This window comes from Meriones unguiculatus, chromosome X, assembly GCF_030254825.1.
Source record: "Meriones unguiculatus strain TT.TT164.6M chromosome X, Bangor_MerUng_6.1, whole genome shotgun sequence".
In the NCBI taxonomy this organism is placed as follows: Eukaryota; Metazoa; Chordata; class Mammalia; order Rodentia; family Muridae; genus Meriones; species Meriones unguiculatus.
The window spans coordinates 62,061,798-62,077,731 of NC_083369.1; the positions used below are offsets into that span (position 1 = coordinate 62,061,798).

The 15,934-nt window shown below is 40.1% G+C and overlaps 1 pseudogene; it reads right to left on the minus strand.

The window, feature by feature from the left end:
* The window catches only part of LOC110543590 (transcriptional adapter 3-like), a 47,453-nt pseudogene extending 32,583 nt beyond the window's left edge, over positions 1–14,870 (minus strand).
* Between the last annotated feature and the right edge of the window lie 1,064 nt (positions 14,871–15,934).

Below are 15,934 nucleotides of genomic sequence, written 5' to 3' on the forward strand. Positions count from 1 at the left end.
AAAAAAATCTGGCATTTCTACGTAATAATAACAGAGATACTACATGATGTATTAGATCAGAATGGGATGTACAGTCACCATTTCCACACGGCACGAATTCAAAATATGTACCACAAATAAGAGCAGTTCACAGTCACATCCTTGTCAGCCAATGCTCAGAGGGTACATACTCCTCACCTAGACAGAATGAGGTAGTTTATATGTGTCACCATATCTGAGTGGTAATTTTCCCAGACATAATATCTTGAATTATGTTTCATACCTGAATTACTTTGCTCATGAATACAACACTGTAGTTCACTGCACAGTGTTCCACTTCACTTTTTAGGAGCTGTGTTTACTCCCATCGTGTGCACGCATATGTGGACATTACCACTATATACCCCATCCTGTCATGTGAGGATCCTTTTTAAAACCTTATTTTTCTGAAGGGATGTAGGAGTATGTTAAAGAGCTACCTGTTGAACAAGGCTGATATTTTGATCAAGATGCTAAAAGGAAAAATAAGCTAGAACAACAAGAGATAATTCAGGGACTACTCTACATTCAGATGTTCTGTAGTGACCAGTGGATTACAAGGCTGACCTGTGTCTGTATGTGTCTATGTTAATGTTGGAATAAAAAATGTTTCCCAAATTCACATGTGTCAGTGATTTTGCCCAACTTGGTGGCGGCACTATTTAGGAAAGTTTCAACTATTTAAAAGACTGGGTCACTAGTGAGCATGCTTGTAAAAAAAAAATATTTTGTCCTTGGTCCCTTCCTAAATTATGTTCCTCCTTCATGAAGCCATCAGCTGTGAGTTCTGCAATCCAGTGTCAGGAAAGTAAGAGGATCATAGGAGGCTGGATTGTGAGGAGCTCCCTGAAGACAGATGCTAGGCAGGCAATGGCCTACAGGTACATATGGCCAACACACATTAGCCACATGCATTCTGGCATAGATGCACATGCAGACTGGCATATAGGATTGCAAACCAGACATGCAGGCAGGCTGGTAAGACAAAGGCTAAAGCTAAAGCTCAGACTAAGCCCCATGTTTCTCATCTCGAGGTCACATTTATTCAAAACCACATAAAGGTGATGTTCTGCCAGAAGCAGTTATATGACAGATTACATCACTGTTTACTTTGGGGTTCCCTGGAGATCTACTGCCAGCCATGTCTCACTTTAGCCATTTTGTCTCATATCAGGTCTCCAAGCTGACTAAACTTAAACTGTTTCTTATAGCCCGATGTTTTCCAAAGCACCATGTGCCACATGCTTTCACCACCAGAGTATTAACCTTGTATCATATCCATAGCAATAGATTTGAGTCAACCCCAGATGAAACCTCTGAAAGAACTAGACAAAAGAAATAATTCTTCCATTTAAACTGTTTTCTCATATATTTGTCACAATGATGAAAACGTCTGATCCAGCTCCCCCTCAAAAGTTACTTAAAGACTTATTCATCTCTTCATTTTCCCCCAGTATGAAAGAATGTAAGTCCTCCAAAATTTTAACATTTGCTCTACAAGTTCATAGTAAGCAAAAATGTCTGTTCCCATCTTCTGTTCTTCCCACACACTTATATGAATCATCATTTATAATCAGGCTGTACCTTATTTACCAGCTTTCTGAATCCTCATTTGTCTTTATTCAGTGTGAATCACTAAACAAGGGACACTCAGGAGCTGTGGGGAAAGAAACTTGAGGGAGGGGTAAGTTTTAGACTAAATAAATGAATTCATTCCAAAGATGAACAAACAATGGGGGATTCTCTCGGGCCAAACCCATGTAGCTGTCCTGTCACCTCATTCTTCAATCCCTTTCCACCTTCAGTACAAGCTGATACATTTAGGATAATGGACATTACTCAAAATGTGTAAATCAATCTCATATTTCTCAGAAGCCCTTGGATCTATAAAAGTATCAGTACTTAAAAATATTTTTAAAATATGAACTCTCACAATTTAAAAATGAATAATGAGGTGGCCACTTCAGTCTCCATGTTCCCCATAGCTAAGAGTCTCAGCTAGAGTCACCCCCATATCCTTACAAGAGCCTACTCTATCACAAATCTCCAGCTTGTATCAGAGTTGTCCTCCCCCCTTGGTTTCCCCTCTCTCTTCCAGATCTTTCTTCTCCTGCCCATGCTCTCCCCATATCTGAGTCCCACCCTCATTCCCCTTCACACACCCTCTCCAACCCAGTTCCCTCTCTTCATCCACTTCCATTGTCTATTTTATTTCCCTTTGTGAATGAGATTCTAACACCCTCCCTTTAGCCCTCCTTGTTACTTAGCTTCTTGTGGTCTATGGATTGTAGCACGGGTACCCTATACTATATGACTAATATCCACATATAAGTAAATACATACCCTGCTTGTCTTTCTGGATCTGTGTTACCTCACTCAGGATGATCTTTTCTAGTTTCATCCATTTTCCTGCAAATTTCATGATTTATTTGTTGCTTATAGGTGAGTAATATTCCACTGTGTAAATGTACCACAATTTCTGTATTCATTCTTCGATTGGATACAGAAATTGGATGAGGGACATCTAGGTTGTTTCCAGTTTCTGCTATTATGAATAAAATTGCTATGAACATAGTTGAGCAAGTGTCCTTGTGGTATGGTGGAACATATTTTGGGCATATGCCCAGGAGTGGAATAGCCAGGTGGGACTTCCATTGGAGGGAAGGGGACACCAATGCAACCATAAAGCCTTCAACCCAAAATTTACTCTGCCTACAAGATGTACAGGGATAAAGATAGAGAGCAGGGCTTAAGGGAATGTCAAACCAATGACAGTCACAACCTGAGACAACCCTATGGGAGAGAACCAATCCCTGTCACTACTAATGAAACTCTGTTATGCTTGCAGACAGGAGCCTAGCATGAATGTGCTCTAAGAGGCTCCACCTAGCAGCACATTTGCGACCCACAGCCAAACACTAAGATGAGCTTTGGGAATCTTGTGGAGGAGTTGGAGGGAAGTATAGAAGGTCCCAGGTGGGACAAGAACTCCTCAAAAAGGCCAACAGTGTCACCTCACCTAGGCCCGTAATGAATAGTATGGTCAGAATTTACCCCAAGCATTTCTCCAACTCCAAATTCACAGGCTACTGAGGGTCATTGGTGGAATAAGAGTCCCAAGCAGTTCCTTAATATTTACTAAGATATTTTTATGACTTTGGAGTTTCCCATTTTACTTTTAGCCATGGTAGAAGCATGTTTATATGTTATTAACATATATAATACCTGGTGGCCTGATTTTGAAAGCCTAGTTCCTAAGAAGGGGCTGGGAACATTTACGAAAACAAACTACTGTGTGTAAAGTTCCCTTTCACAGTGTCCAAATTTCATAAGACATTGTTTATGTAACATATTGAAGATTTGGTAAATGGGTACAAGGGATTAGAGATCTGAGAATAGGTATCGGTGACTTGCTGAGGTCAGGTCAAGGGCACCTATTGGGTTTCCCTGTATGTAGGTAATTTTCTTGTCTTTGATCAGGTGACTTTGCTGGCCTGACAGGATGGAAACTTACTTGAACAAAGCTGGCAATATGATCAATATTTCCTGTCATTTCTTCATTAAACAGATTCAATTTTTAGCAATGAATACTTTTGGTCCTATAGGAAGAACCAAATGTGTTAACTTGAATCCCATTGTGTGTGTGTATGTGATATGTTTATTTTTAATTAGTTTTTACTGTTCATACATATATATATATATATATATATATATATATATATATATATTTGAGAATTTCATACATGACTATTTACAATATTTCCATCCCTTCCTCTCTCTTATTCCACACTTGCTAACCACTAGCTCCCAAATTCATGCTCTCTTTTTAAAATTATTATTGTAACATGTACATAAAGTAAACCTACTGAGTCCATTCAGTGCCGTTTGTTTGCAAATGTGTTTATGACTGTCTAGTTGGGAATGGATAACCTATCAGGGATCCCATTCATGGAGAAAACTGATTCTTCCCCCCTCATCAGCCATTAATTGCTTATAGATATTTATCTAGAGATAAGACTTTGTGAGAGTTCTCCCATCAACATTGGTATGTCAACTAGTATAGTCATTGTATGGACCTTGTTTAGGTTACCATAGTGCTAAGATTTCATGGGTGCAACTCAGTCATATACAAAAGATGCTATCATGTTGCAAATGACATGGTCCTCTGGCTTTTATAGTATTTCCGTCCCCACTTCCTTTGTGTTTCCTGAACTTTAGGTGTAAATTCATCAAGTGATATTGGCACCCCATGGTCATTGGCTCTCTGGATTTTTACCAGTTACGGAGTTTTGTAAGTTTGTATCTGTTGTTAAAAAAAAACAAGAAGCTTCTTCAATAAGAAGTATTACACATATTATATGTCCTTATGTATACATAAGGATAGCTATCTAGAAGAAAGTTTTCAATTATATTGGCTTAGGAGAGGGGTAGTGTCAGGTTCTATGACATCACCAGCTGAGGGTAAGTTTACAGTAGCAGACATGAATTACATGTAATTGAATGGCCCTTAAGTCACTTTGCCCTTTGTGGTATTGCTCTCTTGGATATTTTTGCCATGCTATTCATTGTTGTGGGTCATAGGCTGTACACCTTTATGAAACTCTTGATTATTCTTCTCACATGGCACTTTACAAAGCACCATTGGATATTATAAGAGCTTGTGTTCAGGGTTTAGGCTTCTAGGTCAGTTTTATTTTGACTCCTCCAAGTCCTGTGCCTGATGTGTGTAGTATATTAAATAACATATCTCATTGTCTTAAACAAGAATGCATTCAAATGGAAATTCAGAATTTTTGTTAAAATGTACACATGAAAGACAATTCTCTACAGTGTCTTTTCAAAATAAAATGACATATGTACCCATACGAGAGAAAAAAACAAAACAAAACAAAAACCGTAATTCATGTTTCCATCTTCATATTCTTTCCTCAGAGCGAATATTAGCTCTCTACACCAGTACAGAGTGCATGGGCTTAGTCAAAGTATGTTTTTTTGTTTGTTTGTTTGTTTTGTTTTTTTGGGGTTTTTTTGTTTGTTTGTTTTTTTGCTGGTTAGCTTTTGTCAACCTGACAAATCCTGGACAAAGCTGAAAAGAGGAAATATCTAGGAAAGAACTGACTCCATAAAATTGGCCCGTGGGCATGTCCATGAGGCACTTTCTTGATTACTAATTAATACAGGAGGCCCAGCCCACTTTAAGAAGTGTCAGTCCTGGTGGTCAGGCCTGGGCTGTATAAGAAAGACAGTTATGCAAATAAGTGGGAATGAGCCATTAAGCAGCCTTTCTGCTACTTTCTGCTTCATGTTCATGCCTTGAGTTTATCCCTTGGTTTCCTCCAATGATGGTCTGTAAGCCAAAATAAACTCTTCCTCCACACACAAACTACTGTTGGTTAATATTTATCCTAGCAACAAAAGTAAACTGGGACATGTGAATAATAAGTTTACCAATGCATTGAAAACTAATTTCCAGAAAACATATGGAGATATACCAAAACATTTTGGACCACAATGGAAACAGAATACATAATGGGAGCTACAATGATGGAAGACAGATTAAAAGTTAAGCATAAACTTATAAAATATACAGAGATGTTAAAAATTTGTACCACTCTTTATATATATAGATTTATTTCTAATGCGGCAAATAACACTGTAGTTACAAGAAAATGCCTCTGATATTTCCAGTCCCCAGCATTGCACTGGTGCAGAGAACACCTTTGTTAAGGTGACAACAACAACAACAAAAAATGCAGGAAGGGACCTGTGATCTGCTCCTCTCTCCCTTGCAGGAATCCACTTTCCTATAACATTATCAGTGAACAAACTGATGCAGCAACCAGGAGTCAAAGGAAAAATGGTGATGCGGAAAGCCAAGATGAAGCATCAAAGTATGCGATGAATACTGAATTCATATATCCAAAGACCAATTTGCTTATACCTGAGTGTCATTAAGCATAATCTAAGTACAGACTACAACAGACACTGAGTCTTAATTCTGTCACTAAAAACAGCTGGTGGCATCAATGAAAGCTAACACAAAAGAGCCTTTTTTAAGTAACCAGTAATGCTGCAAGCACAGGAATGTCATAGAGAGAACTAATTTAGTGACAAGAAAACGCACAGAACTCTACTTTCCAAAGTCATACTCTACTATGGCACAATTAATAAATAAAATCATTGGAAAAAATCTAATGAAGAGAGTTAACAGTAAAATTTGCAAAATGTTTAAGCATCCAATCTTTTCTAACATTAGTCAACAAATGATCTGACTGGGGGAGCTTTTTGGTTTCTCACATCTTTTTTTCATAATACAATGTATTGGAATTCCATGCCCCACATTTTTAACCTACTGTTATATAATAATAATAATATTAAACTATATTTAATAATATGTATTATTATATAATATTTAAATGATAATAATTATTATTGCAGACTTGAGCAATTGGGGAGATGTAGGGCTTTTTAAAACAGCAATGAGCTAGTTCTGAATATAATTTGAATAATAGTGTTTGAAGGGAAGTACCATTCATGGGTAGATAATATTGCTCTCAGAAGCCCTATAGCAATAAATGAAAATTCCAGTGCCAGGTGCATTATATGGCCATATGTATGTCAGGAAGGAGTGCTGTGAAATAATGTATTCTGGATATGATATAACTACTGTGTCCATGAACACACAGCAACAATGGTTAGCTGTGCAACCACCATCATTCCATAATAGAAAGGAGAGAGTCTCATGAAGCCTTAAGCATCCCTGAAGTTAAGGGCAGTTACTGGCTATTGAGGAAAGGTACATTCCTTGGTGGTACATTCAGTTTTAAGTTGCCCTTATCAACATATGCTCCTGTAATTAAAAGTAAAGGCAGCAGGCCACAAAAAAAAAAAAAAAAAAAAAAAAAAAAAACAACAACAAACAAAAAAAAAAACATGAAATAGATGAGGAATATTTTAGTAAGGAGGTTTTTGTAGTGGTAGGAATAGAATAAAAGAGTATAATAACAGACAAGTGGTCGAAGTACCACTTGTATTTTACATGCAAAAGCTGTGGAAGAATGATGTCTAATGTTTGATAATCTAATACTCCAAAACAATGTGCTTTACAAATCTATACTCCATTTCCTTTCCCCAAATGCTTCCCAAATCCACACCACCACATTTTACTCCAACCTGCATGTTCTGTTCTTAAACCCAATGTCCATGTAATATGATTTCTTTAATAAAAAATTTTCATACAATATGTTCTGATCATATACTTTGCCTACCCAAACACCTCTCAGGTTCTTCCGACTTCCTTAACTACCAAACTTCATGTTCTTTCTTTCTGTTCTTCAAAAAACTAAAAATAGAAAGAAACTTATAAGGAAACACAATAGGACAAATAAAATAAAATTAAAAACCAAATTAAAAGTGTGCTTGCACACACATACAAGTGCGAATGCGTGCTCACGTACACACACACACACACACACACACACACACACACACACCAACATTCAAAAGAACAACATGAAGTCCTTTTCATGTTAAGTAACTATGCCTTAGTGGAGTATGGCTAATGGATGCAGGGACACTCCATTAAAGAAAACAGATTTTTTTTTTCTTTTCCAGAAGGTATCAATTGCAAATGTGTAGTTTTATATATTTTTTGTTAATTACAATTTATTTCCTTTGTATTCCATCTGTAGCCCCCTCCCGAGTCCCGTTCCAATCTCACCCTCCCTCCTTTTCTACCCTATTGTCCCTCCCCCAGTCCACTGATAGAGGAGGTCCTCCTCCCTTTCTATCTGACCCTAGCCTAGCAAGTTTCACCAAGACTGTGTACATTTTCTTCCACTGTGGCCTGGTAAGGTTGATCCCCGCTCAGGGGGAGGTGATCAAAGAGCCAGCCACTGAGTTCATGTCATAGACAGTCCCTGTTCCCATTACTAGGTAACCCTCATGGTGACTGAGCTGCCATGGGCTACATCTGTGCAGGGATATCTCTATGCATGGTCCTTGATTGGGGTATCAATCTCAGAAAAGACCCCTGGGCCCAGATATTTTGGTTCTGTTGCTACTCCTGTGGAGCTCCTGTCCCCTCAAGGTCTTTCATCTCCCCTTTCTTTCATAAGATTCCCTGCACTCTGCCAAGAGTTTGGCTATGAGTCTCAGCATCTGCTTTAAACCTTGCTGGGTAGGGTCATTCAGAGGCCCTCTGTGGTAGGCCACTGTCCTGTTCCCTGTTTTCTCCCTCTTCTGATGTCCATCCTATAAATATGTATTTTTAACTTTACATGTTAAAAAAATAGGGATAAGCCCTTTGCTAGAGCACCACAAAAAAGTGGCACCTTCTCCCTTTCTAATAGTAATTTTCAGTGTGTTCCTTAATCTTCCATCATGATTTTTATTCATACTGTAATTTCAGTGACATGATTCAGTTTAGAGGTATTCTTCATTAATGAGAAATGTATATAGGGCCACACATACACTAGGGAAAGACTCAACCACTACATATACCACAGCCTCATGACACATCTTTAAAAGTGTGTTCAGAGATATCTGATACATGAAAGCAGACATTCAAAGGCTCCTGAGCACAGCAGTCATCTCACCTTTACTTGCAGAATGAAGCAAGGGAAAACACTGATGGGTGACTCAGCTTCTTCAGGCTGCTCTCAGCAAGAGCTGCCAGAACCTCTCTCCCACACAATAAGGAGAAGCAAGCACCTGCATCCTAAAACTAATACGTCAATTGCCAAACACAGACCGCCCCCCCCCCACACACACACGCACATAATAACATCTCTGACTTTTTGTAGGTCTGGAGTTGATTCATAATTGAGAACGTTGCCCTTGTAAATGCGTCTTATCCAGTCACAAGGCACAGCCTCATTGACAGCAGACATAAACACTAGCATGCTGTGTGTTTCCTGCTTTAGGGCCCTGTGAGCATGACCTGGGAAATCTATGTTATTCCATCTAAGGGTCAGAACCATCATTGAGCCATCCGTCACTCAAGCCATACCAAGTCAAGACCTGAGGACCACATCCAGGAATAAACTGCCTTATTGATGTGATGGCCTTTTATGAGACATGATTTTCAGACACTATATAATGTCAGCAGTTTAGGATTGTTCAGAGGCTCTTATTGCCCTTCAGACTCTATTGCCCTTCAGAATCATTCTTGGGAATTATTTGCTTCCATCATTTCCCCTGCTTGGTAGGAAGAGCAGGTCACCATTGGGAAGCTCCAACTTTGCCCTGGTGATTGGCAAAGCAAATACCCAGACTCAAGGATGCCAAGGATATATGGAAAGTTAATGACATTCACATTGTTCCTTGCCTCGGTGATTTCTGTGACAAGAGGCTTCTGTAGTTGGTACAACTGGCCAGCCACAGTCACAACCTAAAGTTTTTCTGACTAACTTGTCAGGGGAGTGTGGTCATCACCTATGAAACACAGGAGCTCAAGTTATCCCTGCTCACTGCTGGGCCGTGCAAACCCTGGCATAAATCACTGCAGCAGTAGATGGACAAATCACCATAGCCCTTGAGTCTCAAGATGGAGAACTCTTCCCCGGGGTGTATTAATTTTATCCTCACAATATCAATACTAACACTCAGGCAGACTCAGAGGTCTCTGTTATGACTCATTGAAGCTCCGTGGGAGTGAAGGCTGTAGCAGAGAGTGTCAGAATCTGAACTTATGGGGACTTGGTGCAGATCACAGAGCCAAGGAGATATGAGGGAAAGGATTTTGCCCTCTGAGTAATACATAAAATGGAAAGTGACATATTCTTGTAACAGCAGCCTCCAGGGTTGTCACACAGATAGGTTCCTTTTGCTGTGAGTGGGATATCTCTGACCTCTCGGGACACTATGGACCAAAACCATGAAGCCAGAACTTAGACTCATCAAAGTCTCCTGGTGCCAAGGAAGCAGCCACATGCTGATTTCTGACCTTGCCGAGACAATCGACACAGATGAGTCTATAAATCAATGACAGATACACTTCAAAGTCTCATTCTTGGAGTTTTCCTTTTCCCACAGGCAACGCTAAAGTCTCCACAGCAGCAAGAGACAGCAACACAGCCTTATGCGTTTTACACGCACAAGGCAGAGGAGGGTGCTTCTGGAAGCAACTTTATGGCTTTGACCAGAAGCACAGACATGCATCAGTGTCCACAAATACATTCAGTATAGAGTTGAGAACCACTTCTCCCAGATTTAAAGAGCAGAGACAATTGTCCTTGCCATCCCCTTCTTGATTGTGATGGATAACTTTCATTGTCAGTTTGATTGAATTAAAACTTGCCTCTGGCATTTTGAGTCACTGGGTCTCCGGAGAGTGTTCTGAGAGATGTTTAGCTGAGTGGGAAGGGCAACTCTGAGTGTGAAGGGCACCAACCATGGGATGTATCCTCAGTCTGAATAATTAGGGAGAATGTGCATTGGCCTCATGAAGCATGTGGTGATCCTAAGCACTGGGAGAAGAAAGCAGAAGGATGGAGAGTTTAGGGCCAGCCTTTGCTACATAGTGAGTTTGTCTCCTGCCTGGCTGACATGACATACTTTATCACCCTTCCTATTAATAAAATTCAATAAAGGAGCAAACAAGCTCTCTATGAATGCTTGGTGGCTCACACCCGTAGCTCCATCAGTCATCAAGTTGAGAGGAGGACTGTTTTGAGTTCAAGGTTATCTATAGGTACATAGTGAGTTCTGGGCCATCCAAGCTACAGAACTTCCTAGTAGAAACAAACAAACAAACAAAAGAACAAAAAATACACAGAGATTAAAAACATGTGAAAATGAGGAGGAGGAGTAAAATCAAAAGAGAAAATGTCAGCTGTGCACATTTCTCTGTTTCCATGTTGCACCATGGAGCAAGCTGACACAATGTATAGAATTCTTCTGTACTCTCAGCTGAAATGAATCTCTTTCCTTCCTTAGGTGTATTTTTCCATTTTTCAGATGAAAATGCATCTCTTTCCTTCCTTAGGTTTATTTTTCTTTTGTTGAGATTAGAAGTTAATTATAACATTTCTTCCTCCCCTCTTCTCTCTCTAACTCTTCCCATTTACCTCTTCTCCTTCCTTCCCCTCAAATCATGGTCTCTCTTTTCCAGTAATTGTTGGAGGGCTGGCTTAACTCGTACTGCCTTCAGTTTGTCAACTATTTGGTCACATTGCTGAGAAAAAGAACTATTAAACATGCGATTCCACCTTGTTCTTTGTGGGACTCAGAGGAAAGCCAGCCCTAGACAACTTCATGTGCAGAAACAAAGCCTACAATACTTTCCCATCATGTGTGCATACAGTCTAGAATACTTTCCAACTTCTGTCTGTAAACAGAAAACGAGGTGAGCACCCCAAGTCCATCCTGGAAACAAAGCCTACAATACTTTCCCATCATGTATGCATACAGTCTAGAATACTTTCCAACTTCTGTCTGTAAACAGAAAACGAGGTGAGCACCCCAAGTCCATCCTGGCTGACAGCCTCTCCTGAGTGTGAGACGGGTGGTGCAGCTCCCTGTGTAACATTTCTCATGAGAGAACTATTTAGAATGGCAACTGGGGATTAAGCATGGCTCTGCCACTTCAGAGGAGCATGGAGATAAAGTGTTTTCTTCAGCTGTTCTCTCTCCTAGCGTCCTTTCCTGAGAGAGTCAAAAGGTCAGCATTGCCCCTGTGCTATCTTTGGTTGGAGGACACAAAAAGACACCTTGGTTCACCTCAGATGTAAAAATAAGTACCTGGGTCAAGAATTAAAAGTAATCTGTGGTCACAGGAGCCACATCTGGTCTGCAGGAACATCAGAGCCTTTAGTTGTGAGCACGTAAATTGCCTGCTGATGATTATATGCATGTGTAATTATATGCATTTGTCACTGGCTGCATGGAGAACAACAAATGGGCCTTTTGTGACTCCTCAGTTCCAGATAGGGACATAAGAAAACAATGGCCAGTGAACATGAAAAACAATAGCTTCACTGGAAAATTTAATGATCATATGATGGGTATTGGGGATGGACATTGGATATAGGAAAAAACAAGTAACAGGATAGTAGCTTACCACAGAGGGCCTCTGAAATATTCTACCTGGCAGTGTATCAAAGCAGATGCTGAGACTCATAACCAAACCTTCGGCAGAGTGCAGGGAATGATATGAAAGACAGGGGAGTTAATATGACCTGGAGAGGACAAGAGCTCCACAAGGACCAAATATATCTGGGCACCAGGGATCTTTCCTGAGACTGATACTCCAACCAAGGACCATGTTTGGATATAACCTAAACCCCTGCTCAGATGTAGCCCATGGCAGCTCAGTATCCAAGTGGGTTCCCTAGTTAGGGAACAGGGACTGTCTCTGACATGAACTCAGGGGCTGGCTCTTTGACCTCCCCCGACATCCCCCCAAGGGAGGAGCAGCCTTGCTAGGCCACAGAGGAGGAATATGCAGCCAGTCCTGAAGAGACCTAGAGTTAGATGGAAGTGGAGGAGGACCTCCCCTATCAGTGGACTTAGAGAGGGGCAGGGGGGAGATGAGGGAGGGAGGGTGGGATTGGGAGGGAATGAGGGAGTGGGCTACAGATGGGACAGAAAGTTAATAAACTTTAACTAATATTAAAAAATTAAAAAATATTAAACAAGAAAAAAATGGGTATTTATCTGTATATATGTGTATATACATATGTATTTAATACTGTAATGGTCAAATTAACTGCAGGCTTTGGGGATGGCTCAGTGGATAAGAGCACTGTCTGGTCATCTGCAGTTTCCAGATCTAATAGCCAGCAAACACAAGGTGCCTACAGCCATCCAAAATTCCAGTTCCAGGTTATCCTCTTCTCTCTAAACTCACACTGCCAATAGTCACACAATCTATTGCACACATAGTCATGTATTTAGGCAAAGCACCACATACATTTTTTAAATTTTTAATTAAGAAAAAGGAACTATATCATTGTTGGTCCAAGCCTCTCTGACTACATGGGTCATAAGCCTCAAAGGCAGACCCTACTACTATCATTCTGCTGTCCTTGTTTTCAAGAATGGTCGCATCTGGAGGAGTTGGGGAGGGGGGTGAAAAATGATCAAAAACACATTGTACAATATTCTCAAACATTAATAAAATATACATTAAGAATAAAAAGTACAAATGAATGAGTCCCGGTGCCACAATAAAAGAGCTGCACAATCATACTTTTCCAGAGTCTGATGTTTTAGCACTGAGAATAAAGTATATAACCCCACGTTTAGTGCACAACTTTATAACAGACAGAGCAAGAACGCTAGTGCATATATTGCTAATGGAGTGGATAGCATAGGGAAAGAATCCAGTATTACAACCTGTAAAGAAAATACATGTGCAATGTTTTACACTAATGTAATTTCTGCTTCCTCCCCTACAATTAATACTATTTCTAACTTGTGATAAACCTATGTAAAGCTATTAACATAAGAGTTTGCCCACACAGAGTTAATCCAGTCCTTCCTACAGCCAGTTATTTTGAGTCAGTACTATATGCTCATAAGTCTTTTAGGTCATTATTCCAAAATATTTGCTCACGAAAATCATTAGTATTTGTGGTATTTACCTAGCACCGTTCTTCAGGTTGGAACCTTCCCTGTATTAAATTGGACTTACCCTGTAAATACTTCATTGCTCACTGAAATTTACTGTAGGATTTTTTTTCTAATTAGTTTAGTAACTTTTAATCAACTAAACAAAGTTTTTATAAATTTGGGTTTAGACTCTGCGGTTTATTGGGCATGCCACTATTATATCTCTTTCATTATAACCTGGTACCTTTCTTATTGTTTTATCATTTAATTTTTATTCACTTTATATCCTTGCTGTAGCCCCATCCCTCCTCACCTTCCAGTCCCATCCTCATTGCTTCCTCCCTCTCTTTTCTTCAGAAAAGGGGAGCTCCTTTTCCCATCCACCCCAGCTCATCAAGTTGCATCAGGCCTGAGCATGTCCTCTTCCCCTGCGGCCTGGCAAAGCAGTCCCACTAGGGGGAACTGAGGCAATTGTGTCTGTCTCACCAGGGGCAACTGAGTGCCTGTCCAATGCAGTCCCCACTTCCCTTACTAGAGGACCCCTGTGAGGCATATGCTGCCCATCTGCTACATCTTTGTGGGCGTGGGGGGTCTAAGTCCAGTTCATACATGGTCCTAGGTTGATGCTTCAAGTCTCAGGAAGCCCCTCTGGGCCCTCATTAGTTGGCTCTGTTGGTCTTTTTGTGGAGCTCCTGTCACCTGCAGGTCCTCATCTCTTCCCTCCTACGTTTTCACCAGATTCTTTACACATCACCTAATACTTGGCTGTGAAGCCTGGCATCTGTTTTGAGGTGCTGCTAGATAGCACCTCTTGTAGGACAACTCTGTTAGGCTCCTTTCTACAACGTTGGCACACTATGTCATCCATAGTGTCTGGGGCTGGCCCTCTCCAGTAGGGTGGGTCTTCGGTTGTGCCAGGCATTGGTTGGGCATTCCCTCAATCTCTGCTATCTGCTATATCTTTATCACTGCACATCTTGTAGGCAGGGTAAATTTTGGGTCAAAGTTTTTGTTGGTGGGTTGTTCTCCTCCTTATGCTATGAGACTAGTCTAGGTAGAGAGTGTCCTCTTCAGTCTCTATGGCCTCTGCTACTAGGAGTCTCTGCTTGAATCCCCCTCATATCCTTCCAGAGGCCTACCCTAACTTAGGTTTCCAGCTTGTCACAGAGATGTCCTCACCCTTAGTTTCTCTTTTCTCTACAAGCTTTCTGTCCTGTCACCCTTGCTCTCCTCAGGTCTGATCTCCAGCCTCTTAACTCTGTGCTTCCTCTCTTACCTTGTTCTCTCTCTTCAGCCATTACCTCTGTCTATTCTATCTCCACTTCTGAGTGGGATTTTTCCATCCTCCCTTGGATCCTCTATGTTACTTACCTTCTTTGTATCTGTGCCTCACAGTATGCTTATCCTCTACTGCTAAAATCTACTTAGAAGTGAGTACTCACCATGTATGTCTTTCTGGATCTAGGTTATTTCACTCAGGATGATCTTTTCTAGTTCCACCCGTGTGCCTGCAATTTTCATTATTTCTTTGTTGTTAATAGCTGAGTAGTATTCCTTTGTGTAAATGTGCCACAGTTTCTTTATCCACTTTTTTGTTGAGGGACATCTAGGTTGTTTCTAGATTTTGCCTTTATGACTATGATATGAACATAGTTAAGCAACTGTCTTTGCTGTATGGTAGAGTATCTTTTGGGTATATACCCAGGAATTGTATAGATATGTCTTGAAGTATAGCTAGTCCCAATTTTATGAGAAAGTGCCAGATTTATTTCCATAGTGGTTTTACAAATTTACACTCCCACTAGTAATGGAGGAGTGTTTACCTTTCTCTGCATCCTCACCAGAATGTGCTTTCCCTTGAGATTTATTTTCTTAGCCATGCTGAACAGTGTGAGATAGAATCTCAGAGTCATTTTGCTGTGCATTTCTCTGATGACTAAAGAAGTTGATAATTTATAAGTGCTTCTCAGCCACTTGAGCTTCCTTTTGTTGTGAACTCTGTTTAGCCCCGTTTACCATTTTTTAATTGAGTTATTTAATTATTGGTGTTTGATTTCTTGAGTTCATTATATATTTTGGATATTAGCCCTTTGTTGGATGTAGGAATGGCAAAGATCTTTTTCCAATCTCTAGACTAACATTTCATTCTATTGACAATGTCCTTTGCCTTATAGAAGCTTTTCAGTTTCAAGAAGTTCCATTTATAAGTGAGTATATACCATGTGTGTCTTTCTGTTTCTGGGATACTTCACTAAAGATGATCTTTTCTAGTTCCACCTTTTGCCTGCAAAATTCATGATTTCCTTGTTTTTAATTGCTGAGTAGTATTTCATTGTGTAAATGTACCACAATTTCTGTATTG